A 19,405-nucleotide genomic window follows, 5' to 3' on the forward strand; every position below is an offset into this window, starting at 1 on the left:
AGAATAGAATAGAATAGAATAGAATAGAATAGAATAGAATAGAATAGAATAGAACAGAACAGAACATTGCTTGTGAACAACCTTATAATATAATATAAACTGTAATAATATTATTATATTATATTATATTATATTATAACCCTATAAAGGACTAGCAGTTTGCAGAATGGATAGGAATAGAATAGAATAGAATAGAATAGAATAGAATAGAATAGAATAGAATAGAATATTGCTTGTGAACAACCTTATAATATAATATAAAGTGTATATTATATTATATTATATTACATTATATTACATCCCTGTAAAGGACTAGCAGTTTGGAGAATGGATAGATAGATGGGAAATAGAATAGAATAGAATAGAATAGAATAGAATAGAATAGAATAGAATAGAATAGAATAGAATAGAATAGAACAGAATAGAATATTTCTCATGTGAACAACGGTATATTATATTATATTATATTATATTATATTATATTATATTATATTATATTATATTATATTATATTATATTATATTATATTATATTATTAATTTAAAAATTTAAATTGTGGTAAAACTATAGTATTTACCCGCAACTAAACCTAACCTTATACTGTATATGTAGTGTATACTCTATACTGAGTAACATTCAATTCAATTTTACTTTGTAACATTCAATGTTACTTTGTAATTATTTGTGAAATATACTATATCTGTTGATAATTAATGTTACTGAGCACTTATTTGTATAATTACACAATAACAAGACACCTTAAAATAATGTGTAATATAATATAATAAGCTCATGTGAATAACCTTACAAAATTCAAATTAAGCCACATTCAGTTGCAGTACATATTGAATTAATATTTTGAAGTACATATTAAATAGACATTATTTGGATATCCCTAGAATCTTTCTGTTTCTGTTAAATGTTTTTACAGGACAGCATGAGTGGTGGTCGATAAAATGGATAACAATCTGTGTTTTTCTTCTCTTCCACTGTCGTTCATGGAAACTGCCTTCTACCTTTGTTTCTGTTTCTTTCTCCGATCTCCGCTGAATGAACACAAGGCTTTTCCTCGTGGTCGGTGCTGATGGACGGGATTGGATCTGCGTGACAGGTGAGTCGGCCCAGCTGCTACCTGTAGCAGCCGCCTGTCAGACAGCAGCTGTCTGTCTCTCCCTCGCTCAAACTCAGTCACTCACAAACAGTCAGTCACGCATCCAGTCACACTCATTCAAAAACATAAATGCATACACTCCCACACAGCCATTCACCCCAAACAATCAGCTCTGCTCAGATGCCCAGCTAAAGGAGCAACATGCTCCGACACTTTTTTTACAGCTATTATTTTTTCATGGAACTCAACCGAAACACATATTACAGTTTGTATTTATTTTCCGTGCATTTTTGATTAGGATTCATCAACAATGAATCCGTTCATGAGTATTTTCTGTTGTTCTAATTTACTGAGTGACTAAAAACGAACCAGACATGGAATTCAAAACTAGACACTCATAAAAATAAAGGTTCCAAATAAGATTTTTTGCAGCAATGCCATAAAAGAACTTAATTTTTTCCTTTTGTGCAATGGGAAAGTTCCATGGATTTTTCATGGAAACCATACATGCCAATAAAGATCCTTTACTTTTACAAGTGTATATCAATCCAAGGTAAACTGAGCAAAATTATGATAGAACTTTTAATGAGTCATATGCTTAAACCCGGTGAAAAAATCTCTTCGAATGTCTCGGACTAACTCCTCCTCCATGACAGCATCACACACTCTTTGTCTCAGTATTATGATGGCAATGAATGTGCTCTAATGGCCTCTGTCTGTTCCCTGTACATGCGTCTGAGAGAGGGCAAAAGCTTCCAGCTTTCCACACCTCCACTCAGATACACCTGTCACCAGTCGGCCGCCTCTCCTCTCCCATCCCCCTCTCTTCCCTCTGCAGTTGAATAAAGGAGATCAAATGGCAGTCACATTGTCAAAAACCATGTCACATGCTCTGCATCATAGTACAGTTAAGTCACCTGGACACAAACTCTACCTAAGCATTTGTATTGCTGTGACAAATCTATGTAAAAGAAATTGTGCGTTTCTTATCTTGAGGAGCTAAGCTGTAAAAAAAATAACTCTGGGAAATTTAGAGGGGGGAGGGGGCGGGCAGCTGTGGTTGTCCAAACTTTTTAGATTTGAGATATTTTAGGTTACACAAGACTGAAATTAAATTCACTTAGTTTTGTACTGGTATATAAACACTATAACAATACAGGCAGCTGAGACACATGAGTATCACCAGTAGCTTTTCCACACACTGAGGTAAATACTAATATATTCACACAAACACAAAACACCATTGTCATAACACAAATGACACTAAAATAATGCAATAAACATGAAGATGTAACATAAAACCCAAATATTATTATATGTAAAGTCTCATGGAGGGAACTGTGAAATACCAGTTTGTTTGTTTGTTTGTTTGTTTGTTTTTTTTGTCAAATCCTTGTTCACATGGATCTGCAAAAACGACTAAAAGCCCTGTATTCTGCTGCCAGCCTGTAGTTGGCAATATCACTTTGTAAAGAAACTAGGGCTGTCACTAATGATTATTTTGGTAATTGAGTAATCACTTAATTATTTTGATGATTAATCAATTAATCTAATTTTTTGTAATAAAAATAGACCTAACTGAACAATAACAAGTAAAATGACTTAAAATACATAAGTAGGCTATAATAACAATGATGCAATAATAATTGGTTAAGATAAAGTATCAAAAGCAAGTAATCATATGATGTTATTAAACAACACTTTTTAAATACATGTAATATACATAATATAAACAAAATCAGCTTATGTACATTTCGTATTATAACAAATGCTTGCAGAGGGTACCAATGTCCTGGTGATTGTTGTTACACTTTACAGCATGATCAAATCCTTGTTTGGCTAAGCAACATTTAATTCAAATTTAATTCCACTCAATCTTTAATATTCGGCAACTTTTAACTATAGAAATGCTATAGCCAGTGTAATTTCTTGACCAGAAACATGTGGACATCAAAACATGTAAACTTAGAGCAAGGGTTTAAACTTTTATTTTGAAATCGCAATGAACAACAGTTCGCAAATTTAGATGAAATTTACATTACAAATCTGTTGAAATGGCGCACACTGCGTACCCAGATGAACGTTACAAGCAACCCAAAGATATGCATAGATGGAGTTTGTTAAAGGCACAATATGTAATTTTCGCCACTAGAGGTCGCTTATTCAAAACAAGGTGTGTGGATGAAAACCGTTAGAACGGAATGAGGCCGCTGGAGCGATTGCTAATGAGAGACAAGCGCGACACGTCTCAAGAGCAGTGGAGCTTTTATTATGCCGCACACGACCGCTTTTGCTTCTTCCAGTCATGTGTATGTGGGGTAACGCATTGCTGTTTATCATATTAGATACATTTGTGTGTTGAAAGTTGTTATAATGCTACTCAGTGCATTCACTCGGCGGCTACTATGAGACACTTGTTGCACACTGCAGTAAACTAGATCGATATTAGGCATAGTAAAACATGGTACTTGTTGTAATTCAAGAAAATGAGACTTACTGTGTTGAGCTATATAACAATGATTAGTTTTCTGTCAGTTAATGTATCCAAACAATTGCTCATCTGTCTCACAAAACACATCATACATTAAAGCGCCTTTGATGTTTCCATGGTTTCTACAAAATAAAACCGGAAATCGAGGGTTACGCGGAAATGATGTCATTGATAGGTGACGCACGGTCCGTGTCCTGGTTAAAATTGCTTATTTCTCTGTATTTAAACATTCTTGGAAACATTGGGATAACGTAAGAACACAAGTCAACAAAATATATAACATTGTTCTAGTGTTTTTTGGATATTTTAATCCAAAAATCTCACATATTGTGCCTTTAACTGAGCTGTTGAGATGTAAATGATAAAAGTGCAACACTTCAGAAACACAAAGTTTCCCAAATTGACTATATTGGAAACCTGAACAAACAGCACATGCAGAAACTTTGTTCATGTGGAGCAGCATTTACTGTGAACAGAGCCACTCTGAGACGCTAGAAGAAACTTGTAACCTGCATGCATGTAAATAATTAAAGCGTTGCGCTTCACCCTGAATGTGCACAACATCACCATTTTCACAAATTCGCATTTTTTTGTGTATATAGCGACAGTAACGGTATCGTTTTTTAAAAACTTGCACTTTTAAGTCTGTTTTCAAAAGTTTAATTGTGTTTTCAGGCCCCCAACATGCTGTTGTTGAGTAAATGAACTGCCAAAACGCACAAGTTTGCCGTTTTTAGTTTTGGTTTTAAAATGGTGTTGTGTAAATGGCCCCTTAAAATGTCCTGTTAAAACTATTAGAGTTTTTCACTATATAGTAAAGGAGCGTGCCGTGAACCAATTAACAGGTTTTTACTGTAGCATTTACAAACATTTTACAGTGTATTTCTACTTGCTCTGACTCTTGAAGTAAAAATGTAATTATATACATCAAAAAATAAAAATGCATACAAAAAATGTTACAAAAATAATAGGACTTGATGTCTTCAGCCATAAAGAGGAGCAATTATTATAACAAAGTCAAAAATCTTACTTCAATGTTTTTTGTTGTCTAATGCTATTATATTTGAATTCTGCACTTCTGTAGTGAAGGCTGCAGGTTAATATGAGAAGTTCACTGGTTCAACTCCTTAAGAGCTTCTCTGGATAGTGGGCTTGTGGTGACCCATGTGACGTGCACCTGGCCTCTGCATTGCTACCTGAAGAGCGGTGCTATTAAGCTTTTACCACCCTTGATTAAAACACAAACGCACTCTCACACACACACACACACACACACACTCACACACACACACGTGAACCGTCCCTGAACCTAAATCATGTCTAAAAAGACCATAGTGCAAAACGCTCATTCTGGTCTCTCTTTAGTTATGCGATTTAGCAGGTAAGAATTTCACTGTACAGACTTAAATTCCCCCTTTTTCTAAGTTTGTGTATTAGTGGCATCTTTTAACGTGGGAATGAATACACTAGACAGCTTTACCGCAGGCTGCTGCGTGACCTCATTATAGGTGTGGAGCCAGACAAAAAAAGCTTCTTAGGACACTTGCTCTTTTCACATGTTGCATTGTGTCTGCAACATCAAAAGCTCAATTGAGCAAAGCACCGTTCATCTGCAGCTTATCGCTGCCGGCTCACTTTGATTAGCTCACTTTCAGCTCACAATGGACACATATCTTGGAGTGAGACAATGCCTACAAAGCTGATGCTTCAAATCCTTTAGCAGTGGGTTAGGATGTGTGCCTTCATCTGCTTCACATACAGTACAGATTGGATCATAGTTTAATATTTATATCTAGCGTCGTTTTACTCCATAGAGGACTATTAGGCAGATCCAAAGATATCTTAAAAGTTTTGTTATATGCTTATATATGTTATGATGTTTTGACACAAATATTTTTTTTAGGATTTAGTCACTGATCAAATGTAAACAAATTAGTGACATGTACATTTAATTAGATAAAACTGAATCATTATTCTCAATATAGTGTCTCAGAATTTGCCAATTTAATATGCTTCATTTAAATACCCAGTTATATTTCTAGTAGGCCTTTATCAAAAATCCATTGCCTTCTTTCTTACTGTTTTTGTGTCTCTTTTGCATCCCATATACTTCAAAACCTCATCACCCTCTTTGTTATTTAAAGCATTTACTTGACTAATTTTAACAGTATTAATCTATGCAAAACAGTCTGCCAGTGTTTGTCATATAATGCAGAAAATGAAAAATGAAATGAAGTGTTACCACAATAGTGACATTCTATGCCTTACTGTTGGTTGCTTGTTGGTGTCATACAGTAAAGCTAAGTTCACCGCTCTCTACTCACTAAGCACAGGATATCTGTTTAAGTGCACTTCACTTGACAAATTGCAAAATGCATTCATTGAAACTTAAAGGCACAATATGTAATTTTTTGCCACTAGAGGTCGCTATTCAAAACAAATGTATAGCTTGATGACCCCTTGATTCCGTGGAATCATGGGAGTTGTTGTCTTCACGTCTACAGCCTGTGGAAAAGAATCCAACGGGACTCGGGCAGAAATCATATTCATGGATGAGCTAATGTATTAAAGATTTATTAATATTACTGTATCAAGCAGGGTGTGGCTGAAAGCCATTGGAGCTGAATGATGGAGCTGACAAACGCGACACACGGTTCAAGAGTAGCAGAGTTTTTATTATGCTGCAGACAACCGCTTCCGCTTCCGGTCATGAGTATGTGGGGTAACGCAGCACTGTTTATCATATAAGATACATTTGTATGTTGAAAGTTGTTATAATGCTACTCTGTGCGTTCACTCGGTGGCTGCTATGAGACACTTGTTGCACACTGCAGTAAACTAGATCAATATTAGGCATGGTAAAACATGGTACTCGCTGTAAATCTAGAAAAGAGATTTACACAATAAGACCTACTGTGTTGAGCTATATAACAATGATTAGTTTTCTGTCAATGAATGTATCCAAACAGTTACTCACCTGTCTAATAAAATACAATATATTAAAGCGTCTTTGGTGTTTCCATGGTTTCTACAAAATAAAATTGGAAATCGAGGGTAAAGTGGGAATGATGTCATTGATAGGCGACGCACAGGCCAGTGTCCTGGTTAAAATTGCTTATTTCTCTGTATTTAAACATTCTTGGAAACATTGGGATAATTTAAGTACACAAGTCAACAAAATATATAACTTTGTTCTAGTGTTTTTCGGATATTTTAATCCAAAAATCTTACATATTGTCCCTTTAATATCAAATTCATTAATATAATTATAATGTTATATTTAAAAGCCATAAGCTGAGTTATAAATGTATGTTTGCGATGTTTAACTTGAAAATAAAGGTAATTTGGAAATTTTAGGTGTCTTATTGTCTTAACTGTAGGGCTGCACGATTAATCGCATGCAATTGTCAAGCGCATTTCGTCAGTAAAGCCGGTTCCCTGATTACCGCTAAATCGCCATCACCTGCTTTCAAATGGAGCGCCATTTAATATACAGAGCCGTAGATCACTGACAAGCCACGCAATATCGCGTTCATTATCGAAGGAGATTCATCTGCGATATGAACATGATATTGCGTAGCTTGTCAGTGATCTACGGCTCTGTCTATTAAATGGCGCTCCATTTGAAAACAGGTGATGGCGATTTAGCGGTAATCAGGGAACCGGCTTTACTGACGAAATGCGCGTGACAATCGCATGCGATTAATCGTGCAGCCCTACTTAACTGTCTTGACTTAAACTGTCTTATCTCGTGGACAATTATGTACAAACCACACCTCAATAATACTCAATAATAGTAATGCAAGAGCCTCCTTTTCCCTGCTTTTATTCTAGTCAAACCTGCAGTATACTGTGGCCGTGCACAATGACAGGTAGGCTAAGTAGCATAAATTTCCCTTTCTACATCCCGTGAAGTAGTGAAATCGCACATAAGACATTCGCAGCACACTTACGGTCGATTGGAACGCGAGTGTGTTAGTTCATTCATGGCCGCTGTCGACATTCATCAGACTACGATCATTATGCCAAGTAACTTCGCTCAATTTTCAGGTAAAATTGTTGTTCATATGCAGTGTTCCCTGACCACGAGAAAGAATTCCAATATCTGCTCCGGATAGCGCAGTTTCAACACCTCAAGTCCAAAATGAAATTACCATTAAGGAAATGCGCGTGCTGCTTTAACTTCATTACATTGTGTCGACTTAGATCAGTCAACTCGAAACTAGCTTACAATGAGTTTACTTTTACTTTTTACTTTTTAGAGCTAATTTCTTGTAAACAATGCACCTTTCACGGATTCTATATGAACTTCAAAACAATGACATTATCAAGTGGTGACCTCAGACGAGGTTTAGTCATTTTACCACATTGTGCTGCATGAGCTGCCATAGCAATGGTAAAACAAATCACACATAGGCACACTTTATTAATTTAGGTTTTTTATATGTATTTTATATACATATAGGTACTGGTATATGTGCCCATCTGTGTGAATGACAAAATTAAAGTAACAAATAATTTGTTATGAGTGGTGAATATTGTAGGTTTAGTTTGATCTGTAAGTTTGTATTATTGTATGGTTTCAGATGGCTGAACATCTATTTAAGTTTTTAAAGAAAAAGCATAGTTTATTTCTATTTATGGCTATGCCTGTTTATGATGCTTAATTAAGAATCCATAGCTCCTTAGGTCAAACTGTAATAAAACAGCAGACTTTAATAGGCCAATGAAGTGCCTTAATTGTCAAGTGAAATGTCAGGCAGAGCCCGTCAGAGTTGAGTCAGTGATTCCGGTTGGCTGTCCTGTTGGTGTGGGCGGGTCTCGCGTCTCCAGGCATGGCAGACTGTGTTTGCAGTTGTCCCTAACAGCACCGACCGACTCCAGCCCAAACACCTGTGTTTGCTTTTGCGCTCACTCCCCCAATCTTCTCCGTGCAGGTCACATGATCGGCAGATAGCCCCGGCACCATGGGAATACAAAAGCAGGGGCTTTTAGCGCTGTTAATCATTAATGTCAGGCTTCCTTGTGCCCCCTCTCTCTTGACGTTGCAGATGTGAATGTTATCTTGCTCATGCATCCAGGTCAGATGTGACTGTGGGTAGCTGCAGGTGAACGTGGTTGATGGAACGGGTTGAACCAGCGGTTGCCACATGGTGAAGAGGCATGGCATGACGGTGAAGACGGCTGCTGATTGGTTCTAAAAAAGAAAAGCATACTCAACATGATTACAGTGTAAAATTATTGTAAAGTGTATGGAAGTATTATTTAAAATTATGTAATTGAAGAGAGAACGTGTAACTTTCCTCACGCATAGAATAATATCGTAGTTGACTGAAAATGTGTATTTCACAAAACACATTGAAATATAATCTTAAAAATGTAGCAGCAACCATTAGGGTCTTGTTTGACATGCTGACTATGAACTTGGGAGGGATAATAGAAATTAATTTGTGCAAACATGGACCACATTCATCTTTAAAGAATTAAAGGGTTAATTCACCCGAAAATGAAAATTATCCCATGATTTACTCGCCCTAAATCCTAGGTGTATATGACTTTCTTCTTTCAGTTAAACACAATCAGAGTTATATTTAAAAAAATCCTGGCTCTCCCAAGTTTTATAATGGGAGTGAATAGTAACTGAGATTTTGAAGCCTGAAAAAGCACATCATAAAAGTAATCCATACGACTCCAGGGGGATAATAAAGGCCTTCTGAAGTGAAGAGAAGCATTTTTGTGAGAAAATTATCCATATTTATAACTTCATAAACTAGAATCACTGGCGAGTTGGTGTAAGAGTGCCCTCTAACCTGACGTATTAAAGGACACAGAAGCGCAGAGGATAGAGCAAAATAAAACTCCGGTCATGAATTAGAAGTCTAAAACAAATTTTTTTAAAGAGAATCATCGGAGGAGCTTGAGTTTGTTGCCCGGCCCTATTTGTTTTAACCACAAAGGCGTCTACTCCTACATCCTACCTCATACGCCGAAACTCGACTCTCTGGTGAATGCGCAGATGGATGTTACCGGAGGCTAGTGATTATAGTCTATAAAGTTATAAATATGTATATTTTTCTTACAAAACAAATTGCTTCGATTCAGAAGGCCTTTATTAACCCCCTGGATCCATATGGATTACTTTTATGATGGATGGATGCGCTTTTTTGGGCTTCAAAATCTCAGTTACTCTTCACTCCCATTATAAATTAATTAATAACAGGATAATTTTTAATATAACTCTGATTGTGTTTGGCTGAAAGAAGAAAGTTATATACACCTAAGGTGGCTTCAGGGTGAGTCAATTATTGGATAATGTTCATTTTTAGGTGAACTATCCCTTTAAGTTCACTGAACCACAATCCTGCACTGAAAAGATACTGAGATTACTCTGATTTTACTTTTGCCTGAACTTGTTGCTGATTGTTCCAAAGACCCCAATTACCCACCATACAATTCCCTAACGTATACACTCTTAAAAATAAAGGCTTTAAAAAGGCTTTATTGTGGTTATGCATTGGGACGAAAGAAAGAAAAAAAAAAACATTTTAGGTTCCCCAGTGAACCTAAGCGAAGGGTTTTTTTTTTTTTTTTGTTTGTTTGTTTTGTTTGTTTTTTGTTAATGTAAAGAAAATTTTAATAATCTAAAAGACCTTTTTCCACTATAAAGACCCTTTTGTGCATTGGAAAGGTTACAATGATGTTAAAGGTTCTTCATGGAACTATAGATGCCAATAAAGCACCTTTATTTTTAGCAGTGTACGTAAGTGTATGTGAACGAGGTTTATAGGTACAGCTAATGCAGAAATATTTAGAACAAGAAAACTGAGCACTTTATCAGTAAGGCTTCAGTTGTAATATATCTGTAGTTAATCATTCCTATAACAACAAAGTCATATATTGATCAAAAATGTTAGGAAGAGGCTGAAAAACTAAGTGAGCGAGTCAGCAAAGTTCAAATACCCTGGCTATATAAATGTAGGTCTGAGGTATTTGTGAGTTCTTTACATTGTCATATTCTAGTTATAGTGGAATTAATTGCTTTTAAACAAATATTGTTTATTCATTATTTTATATTGCAGTATGGTTAATCAAATGAAATAGCAAACCTGCAAGGTTGTGTTAAATGCACAGTACTGCTTTAACTTCAGTTAGACGCAGAAACGTGACTGAACCCACAATGTTCAGACATCCCGCCAGATTTACACCACACACTGTTTGTTTGTTCACCCTGGACGCTAATGATAAGAGCCTGGAACAGGAGTTCACCATGAAAATCACTAGTTAACCAGACTATGTGCCCCCATTCCCCTGATGAAACTCCCACCCACACACAGACATGCATTACCACACTGCTCCTGTCAGAGAAATAAAAAGCGGATTATAAAGAGGCATATTTCCTGAGCCCGGGCCAATGGGGAAATAAATAGTTCATTTGTTGAGTCAGAGCAGGCCCTAACCGTATGAGCTTTAAACAAAGGTGCCTGTTTACCAGCAGCAGGTAGAAGATGGATAGCTGGTTAAACATTGCTGGCATACCTGGCCGGTGCCACGGGCCGGTCAGTGAGACCTACTGAGGGGACATTGTGTGGCCGTGTCTTATCTCTGGTGTTCTCTTTGAGACCAGACCTGTGAGTGAGAGCGAAAGGAACATTTGAAGAGAGACAGATTATAATGTTTGGCCTTTTGGTTGGTCTTTTTTTTTTTTTTGAGACCATGTACTAGTAGCATTTCTCAAAATAATGGAATTTCATTTTAGAAAATTGCAGGAAATGTATGGAATTGCAAAGACAAGTGGGTTTAGTTTAAAAAGACTTTTTTTTTTAAAGTGTTGCCTTGAGAGCAGAACTAGTGGTCATCTTTTTACCTATTTTACATCTTTATATATATATATATATATATATATATATATAGTGCTGTCAAATCGAATAATCGCATCTAACAAAAACATTTGTAAATATATGTGTGTACGTGTATATACACATGTATTTATAAACCTTTGTTACATGTCATTAATCACAATTAAAAGATTTGACAGCACAGATAGATAGATAGATAGATAGATAGATAGATAGATAGATAGATAGATAGATGGCCATTTCACTTCTTTCTATTTATTGTGTATAATATTTTTTTTTTTCTTTACATGTAAAAACCTCACAAATGCAATTTAATACATAAACCCATCACCGTATCAGATCATTCAGTTCTGGAAAATTGGCAGAATTTAACAGAAATCATTTTATTAATGTTATACTCTTGGGACATACCAGCTGGCCCTTTTTTCTGCATTTCTCATACCTACATAAACTTATTACTCATAAATTTCACAGCTCATTGTCTCTCAGTTAATGCATGAAGAAAATACTGTATCCCTTTTACACCTATTTTAGCAAGTCTCACTCAGGTATACGCAACAGCCCTTCAACAGGGTGTGTTTTTATTCGTGTGTGTTCCCATAGCCATATCCTTGGCATGTTCCGGTACTTGCTAATCACCCAGATTTTGTGTGTTTCATCTTATATGAGTCAGTCGTTCTCAGCTATTTCTGTGCAGTAGAGATCTGCGTCATGTTTCAACACAGCGATTCTCAGCACCCATAAATTACACAGTGGTGGCAACTTAAAGAAGTGCTGAAAAGCCATGAACAGAGCTTTACTTTACTATCAGTGAAGCGTAAGCCTGCACCATCCCACACACGACCTGTTCATACACACTCGCACAAATGTGCATGCGTACATACTTGCACTCGCATGCTTGCATATGAAATAAAAACACAAAACACAAACAAATCTTTGTACTCTTTCTTTTTTAAAGTCACTAACTGTTTTTTGGTTTTATTCAAATCCTTTTGATCGAGCAATGAAATCTGTCATCTTGTATCATTTCAGCTTAATGTTAACAGTTATGTGGGAAACACTTTACAATAAGGTTAGTTAAAGGATTAGTTCACTTTCAAATTAAATTTTCCTGATAATTTACTCGCCCCCATGTCATCCAAGATGGACATACTGCGTAAGCTATTTGAAGAATACAAAAGTGCGGTTTTGGCGGAACCACCTGGAAGGCGATCATTTGTTTATATGAAGCATATACATTTACTTTTTTTTTGAAAATGACCGATCGTTTCTCTAGATAAGACTCTTATTCCTCGTCTGGTATCGTTTAAAGCTCTTTGAAGCTGCACTGAAACTGTAATTTTGACCTTCAACCGTTTGGAGTCCATTGAAGTCCACTATAAGGAGAAAAATCCTGGAATGTTTTCATCAAAAACCTTCATTTCTTTTCGACTGAAGAAAGAAAGACATGAACATCTTGAGCCCTATTCGGATGGGATTAGTTTTACATGGGGATGTGGAGTAAAGTCATTTTACCTCAGGACGTCTGTAATACTATTTGGCCAATTCGCACGGGACAAGACATCTCAGTAAAACTAGCAGAAGTGGGAGGGGTAACTCGATTTACGCGCCATCGTCACCTCCCTGCCGTCATGTGGCTATGCGTTGCTTCCTGATACCATGTGCGCAAACACATATAATCTAAATATATAAACTATATATAACAGTTAGGTCCGGTCAAATGATTTATTAATTAAATTCTGAATGTATTATGATGTAATATGCACGTTAGTTTTGTGCCTCTGACAATTGCTTCGATCTTCTTTTTGCTCTGAATGGTATAGAAAATACTTGAGGTTTGCCACAGACTTGTCCCACCACCTACAACACAAATGAATGTTTCTTCAAGTGCTTCCATGCTTGAAAAATGAACAGAAAACTACTTTTAAACAGGAAATGACGGAATTTTACCGTACATATTTACAGCGGGTCTATTCGAACGGGATTAGTATTACCTGAGGTCATTTTTCCGGACCTTTTTACAGAAGGTAAAAGTCGCCGTAATCTTTACTGACATTGTCCGTAATGATTACTGAGATGGCACATTCGGACGGGACTAAAGTCACCGAGAAGCTCTGGTAATAATTGCTTTACCCCACCTCCCCATGTAAAACTAATCCCGTCTGAATAGGGCTTTTGATGACATGAGGTTGAGTAAATTATCTGGAAAATTTTATTTGAAAGTGAATTAATCCTTTAACATGAACTAACAATGAACAATTCTTCCAGAGACTGTATTAATCTTAATTTCAACATGTGCTACTAAATTTTGTAAGAGTAAATGATGTATCTGTTAACATTACTCAAAAAAATGATACGTTGGATTTACTTAACTTTTTTATGTCAACAGGTTCCATGTAACTGGGTTATGATTTATTAGTAGTTTATTACAAAAGGTTAATTCAATGCCATTTAGTTGAATCAGGTTACCATTCTTAATTTTGTCCAAAACTATTAAGTTCAGTCATCCTAAAATTAATATCAAACAAAAATGTACTCTGAACTAATACGACCAAACAATGAACTATTGTATTTCATTAACTATCATTATCAAATGCTATGAAAATATGCTCATTACTAGTTCATGTTATGTTAACAAATGACACCATATTATAACCATTATGTGTTGCTACTTTTTACAGTGTGCAATCACAACAAAGAAGCGCATGAAGTAGTCATCGCATTGACACCCCTCCTTCTTTTTTACTTTCTGCTCAAAGCGGTCACGTGAATTTCGTATTTCGTATCGTTTCCACTCATTTGTGAAACACATCCTAGATCAGAGAGCTACTGTATCATTAGCACAAACCCCATATCAAAACCCTTACACTTGACAAGATAAGGCATTGTCCTCAAACCTCCATCTTGACCCCCTTTTAGCCTCAGCCATCCCCTGCACATGCAGAGGTGAAGCCCGGCCACGGAGATATATGCACAGCATCTAGCATGAGCGTGTTTGTTCCCGAAATCATGAAAAGCCATGCAAAAGTATCTAAATGGCCATACAGTACAACATACAATGAGAGTTAAACACATGGGGCAGCTGGACTCTTATCTGAACGAAACCAAGCAACAAAGGAGCCCTAAGACTAAGAGGCTTGATGCATGGGAAAGCTATAGGCCAGCTATTGTGACTGCCCTTCTGCTGAGCAAATAGTCCAAACTGTTCATTCCCCGTCTTCCATTCTCTCGCCGGCACATTGTTTGTGTCCTTGCATTTCATTCGGCAAGGAAGATTGCTCTCAGGCCCAGTGAGCAAACAGTCCAGAAAAGAGCCGGCTATCTTCTGCTGTTCCCAGGAGAACTAGCATTTTGATTTGGGCTCCAAGCTGTCAGAGGATTGGAGAGTTGATGTCAGGGTGCCTGAATTAATTGCTTTAAGCCGAGGAGGGGGCTGACTACGTTTATCGCCAACTGTTCAGTAAGATGTTTCCTAGCAATTACGCCCTCGACTTCGGCCGTGAGCTCCTCAGTTGTCGGCTATTATATTTTAGAAACATGCCACAGATGCCTCGGGGTCTAGACTAAATAAACTTGCGTGTACGGTTAATGTTCTAGTCTGATGTGGTGAAAAGTCTGCATTCTGAGCAGTCCAAAAAAAGCGTATTGAAATTCATATTCTGTCGGATATTACTCTGGCAGAAACGCCAAACTGTTCAGTTGGCATTTTCTGTTTATGTGTCAAACACTTTCCAACCTTTCCCTCTGGAAAGTGAAATTTTTGTGTCTGTTTTGAGTAGCGTGCAACATTTTCCCATACAACAAATCCTAAATGTCACAAAGGGTTACGTCAAGCACCATTTAATGTCTGAAATTAATTGTAAACCCTATTGTTTTTCTTGTCCGTTACCATCAAAGGGCACTGCGAATGCTAAATAATTCATCTTCCCTATTCCCATCTTTCCCTTTTTCTATAGCTTCAACAGAGAGAGCATTTGCATTGTGAAGGCAATATGAGTCTTAGCCTATCACATAAAAGGCACATGCATTTGTTTAGATTATGAACGGCCTCTCATATATGTCTCCCTGCTCATATCCATCATCTGATTTGCTTTAAAGGTGGCATCATTGCAAGGCATCCTCCAACAATGCTTTGCTTTGCATGTAAAAATGGCTCTGTGGATGATTTGCATCGGTATAGGTTTGCACTGGTTATAGAACGGTCTATGGGAAGAGTGACCTCAATGATGGGTTGAGCCTTTTAAACTTCCTAATACACAGTTATAGTAACGGTTGTTGATAGTGATAGCCTACCAAACAAAGACCTGCAAAATGGCACAGCGACAGTTTTTTGACTCTTTTAATTCTTTTTTTTCCAAAACTAGAGCGCAACTAGGAGTTTCGATTTTTAAAATTAAAAATTCCATTCATTTTTTTCCATTGGGATATTGATTTTTAACGATAACTTATAAACATTTTGTGAGCTCAGAGGTTGTAAATCAATGTTATGTACTTATGTTGAAGCCATCTGTTTGCATTATTTCAACTAGTTTTTAAAATAATCATGTTTAACAGCAGAATTTGTGGTGAAAAATTACATTACCCATGATGCTGTACAGAAAATTCCACCAATCAGAGACTTGCGCCAGGCAAATCACACCAAAAGAGCTCTGCAGGAAATGCTTTGGTCCCATTTTTATATTGGGTGTCCTTAACTACTATGTATTTAAATTTAAATTAATCATTTGATGTTTTTACATTGTACTTAAATTTTAAAAATGCCTGCATATAATTACATATGTAATGAATTTCTGTAATTACATCTGTTGACCCATCCCTTACACCTTAACCCACCCTTAAACCTACCCATACCACCAAAACTGTCCGTAACCTTACCTGTATCCCACCTCAATAGCAGCACAAGTGTTTTGAAATACAATATGAACACAATAAGTACATTGTACTTATTTTTTTATGCAAGTGCATAGTGTTTAAGGACACCTAATATAAAGTGTGACCAATGCTTTCCCATGAAGCAACAAGAATGATGGAATCGCCTCCCTATGCTCTCAAAATACTTATATATTTGTGTATATATACACTGTAAAAAAATATTTTCATGATTTATCACAACATTTTTTCTTTTGGCAAATCAACTTAAATAATTAATGTGGTTCAGATAACATAATATTTTGAGTTTCTGTTTATTAAACCAATTGCCTTAATTTCAATGAGCTCAAAATTTTAATGCAACCAGGTAACTTACTTTTTTAAGTTAAACCAATAATTATTTTTTACAGTGATATGTATATCATAAACAACTTTAAATTAATAGTTATATATTTCACCATAATTTTAAATTTGTCATTCGCAGTGCATCATGGGATTGTAGTTCTTTCCCTCACTAAAGACATTAAGTACACAGTCTTGTACATTTGTCTTTTTGTGAGATTTTCAAATACCTTTTTGCTTCAAATAGCAGTATGTTGTGATTCAAATAAAAACACTGTGGCTTTGTTCATTGCTTAACACTTCAAAGAAGACTTTTTAAAAAAATCCCTGTGGGAAAAATGAATTGAAACCAACACCGCTGAAAAAGTGGATGAGAACTAATGCACTCTATTTCATGGATTTATGTTTTTTTTTTAATGGATTTTTTGCTTCACAACATGGGAATCAGCAATTAACAATTGTTTTTGTATTACTGTTAATCATACACTTCAGATGGTTATTATAGCTTTTAATGTGGCTAAGGGGCCTCGTTAACGTTCTCACTAATTGATGCTATTGTCATCGCTTCTGTAAATTGGAAAACAAAGACATGTTCGCCGATAATAAATCAGCCAAAACAAAGGAGGAAGCTCTTGATCTGACAGGAAATTGAATTAAACTGTCTGCTATGTCGCTGTCAGCGTGAGGAGAGGGGTTAAACATTGTGTGTCAGGGGACCACTACTGTGTAGCATCTGAGAGTAATCGTAGCAGAGGCTCCTCGGGGCCCTTTAACAGGCAACACCCAGACATTAATCTCTTTGTGATAAATGCATTTATACTGGATTAAACTGAAGATTGCCTTTAGTTTGAGAAAGGGTTGGTGAATTATTTAGGTCTGAGTTGGGGGATTTACTTTAAGAGCTCTTGCTATGGGGTCTCTGGGGACACTGTGGAGTTGTTGGGTATGTATTTACTAGCAGGTTAAATTTGCCCGTGGCCGCGGACAACATCAAGAGATATTTGATCAAATGAAAGAACATCAACTGGAATTTGCTCTCGCATCACGTTTGCTCATGTCTGCTTTTGTTAAGTGGTTTACCAGACAAATGATTTGAATACAGAAGTGCACACTGTTTATAAAGGAGCTTTATAAACTGTCATCTTCATCCAGTTTTCCATTGCAGATGTTGTAATAAACATAAGGAGGCATCACCACAAAACTCGTAAATCCAGATTATTTTTGTGCGCATGAATGCTTGAGGAAAAAGATTCTCATGAATGTTGAATGAGTATGTCCATCACCCTCTAAACTACAAGCTCCTCAACGTTGAACAAAAAAAATGCAGAAATCACCTTTGTGACATACTCCTCTCACGTACAATAAATTGGACAAGCTCTATCTTGGAATAACCTATCGCCTTTACCATTTCAGCACTGGGAACACATGCAGGACACAATCTGATTCGCTTTTGTTATGCAGGGAATCACGCCGGGGCATCTGGGCTTGTTTGCCTTTGGTGAGAAATGGAGATTGGTTTGGAGGTCTGAATGAATTGCTGGCGTCTGTGTTTATTGCTTTCATTAAGATTTAATGAGTCAAGTGTCCTTCCCAGTGACTTAGGTTTTACCCACAGCATTTGACCGCAAGAAACGTTAGGCAAGTCTGTGAACTGTTGGCATCCATACCGTGTACATATGTATGTTAATGTATGTGAGACAGCTAAGAGCCTCTCGCTGTCATTTCTTATTTAATATCCTACTTATTTCAGCCATAAAATGGAGTCTGGCATTTATCCAGGCAATTTTATCCCTAAAAGATGCTTATGTTTAAGCAGTGAATGGGGCGAATGGGTTTGTTGAATGGACATGTGGTTTGGCCTGTACGTCTCAGCAAGAATTTCACACCAAGCTGTTGGATGAGTGTGAACACAGGCCTGACCCATCACGCTCTTACACTATTTCCGCTGCATTCGGCCAGATTCTCCGACCACAACAACCTGACAGCAGCCATTTAACAACAGCTTCTAGACAATCATACAGCCTTTTAAAGCTAAAGAATAATAGACAATGTTCCTATTCAGTGTTTGGAGGGTTGGGCATGTACATGACATTAATAAGCAATGTGAGTCAAAAACAAAAAAGAAAAACATCTGGTGATGATTCATGTCAAAACAATGCCACCTACTCTCATCACATTAATTACCTCTTCTGCGTTATAGGAAATGCTTGTTCTATTTAGAAAATAAATCAGCTCTTATCATATTGATACAGTACAAACTTCATCTTGAATGTCTCCAATGTATTTGTAATATTAAGGGTTTAGATAGCATGCATCGTCTCACACGAAATGCAAACATATTATGCACTGCATTAATGTCAGAAAACATGCATTACTCCAGCCAAAGAAATGTATGTGGTGAATTATAGCGCTAGATTTTAAAGTGTGGAATGCATCTTAACAAATTTGATCAGGTTAATGACTTACAGAAACAGAGGCGTGTCTGTTCATGCTTATCATATTACTCAGAAAATATTATTTTATAGTTTAATCATTTTATTTATCAAGGTAACTAAGAATAAGTAGTGTGAAGTGTAAAGTTAATATAAAAGCATACTCCACATTTTATTATATAAAAAAGAAAACGAAAAAACATATGGTTTGTTTTGGGGGGAAACTAGCGTTTTTCCAAAGTACAAAACCATTTCAAGGTCATATTTAGGAAATAAAGTGTGTGCTCTCCTGTGTTTTCTGAAA

Source organism: Megalobrama amblycephala, linkage group LG5 (genome assembly GCF_018812025.1).
Source record: "Megalobrama amblycephala isolate DHTTF-2021 linkage group LG5, ASM1881202v1, whole genome shotgun sequence".
In the NCBI taxonomy this organism is placed as follows: Eukaryota; Metazoa; Chordata; class Actinopteri; order Cypriniformes; family Xenocyprididae; genus Megalobrama; species Megalobrama amblycephala.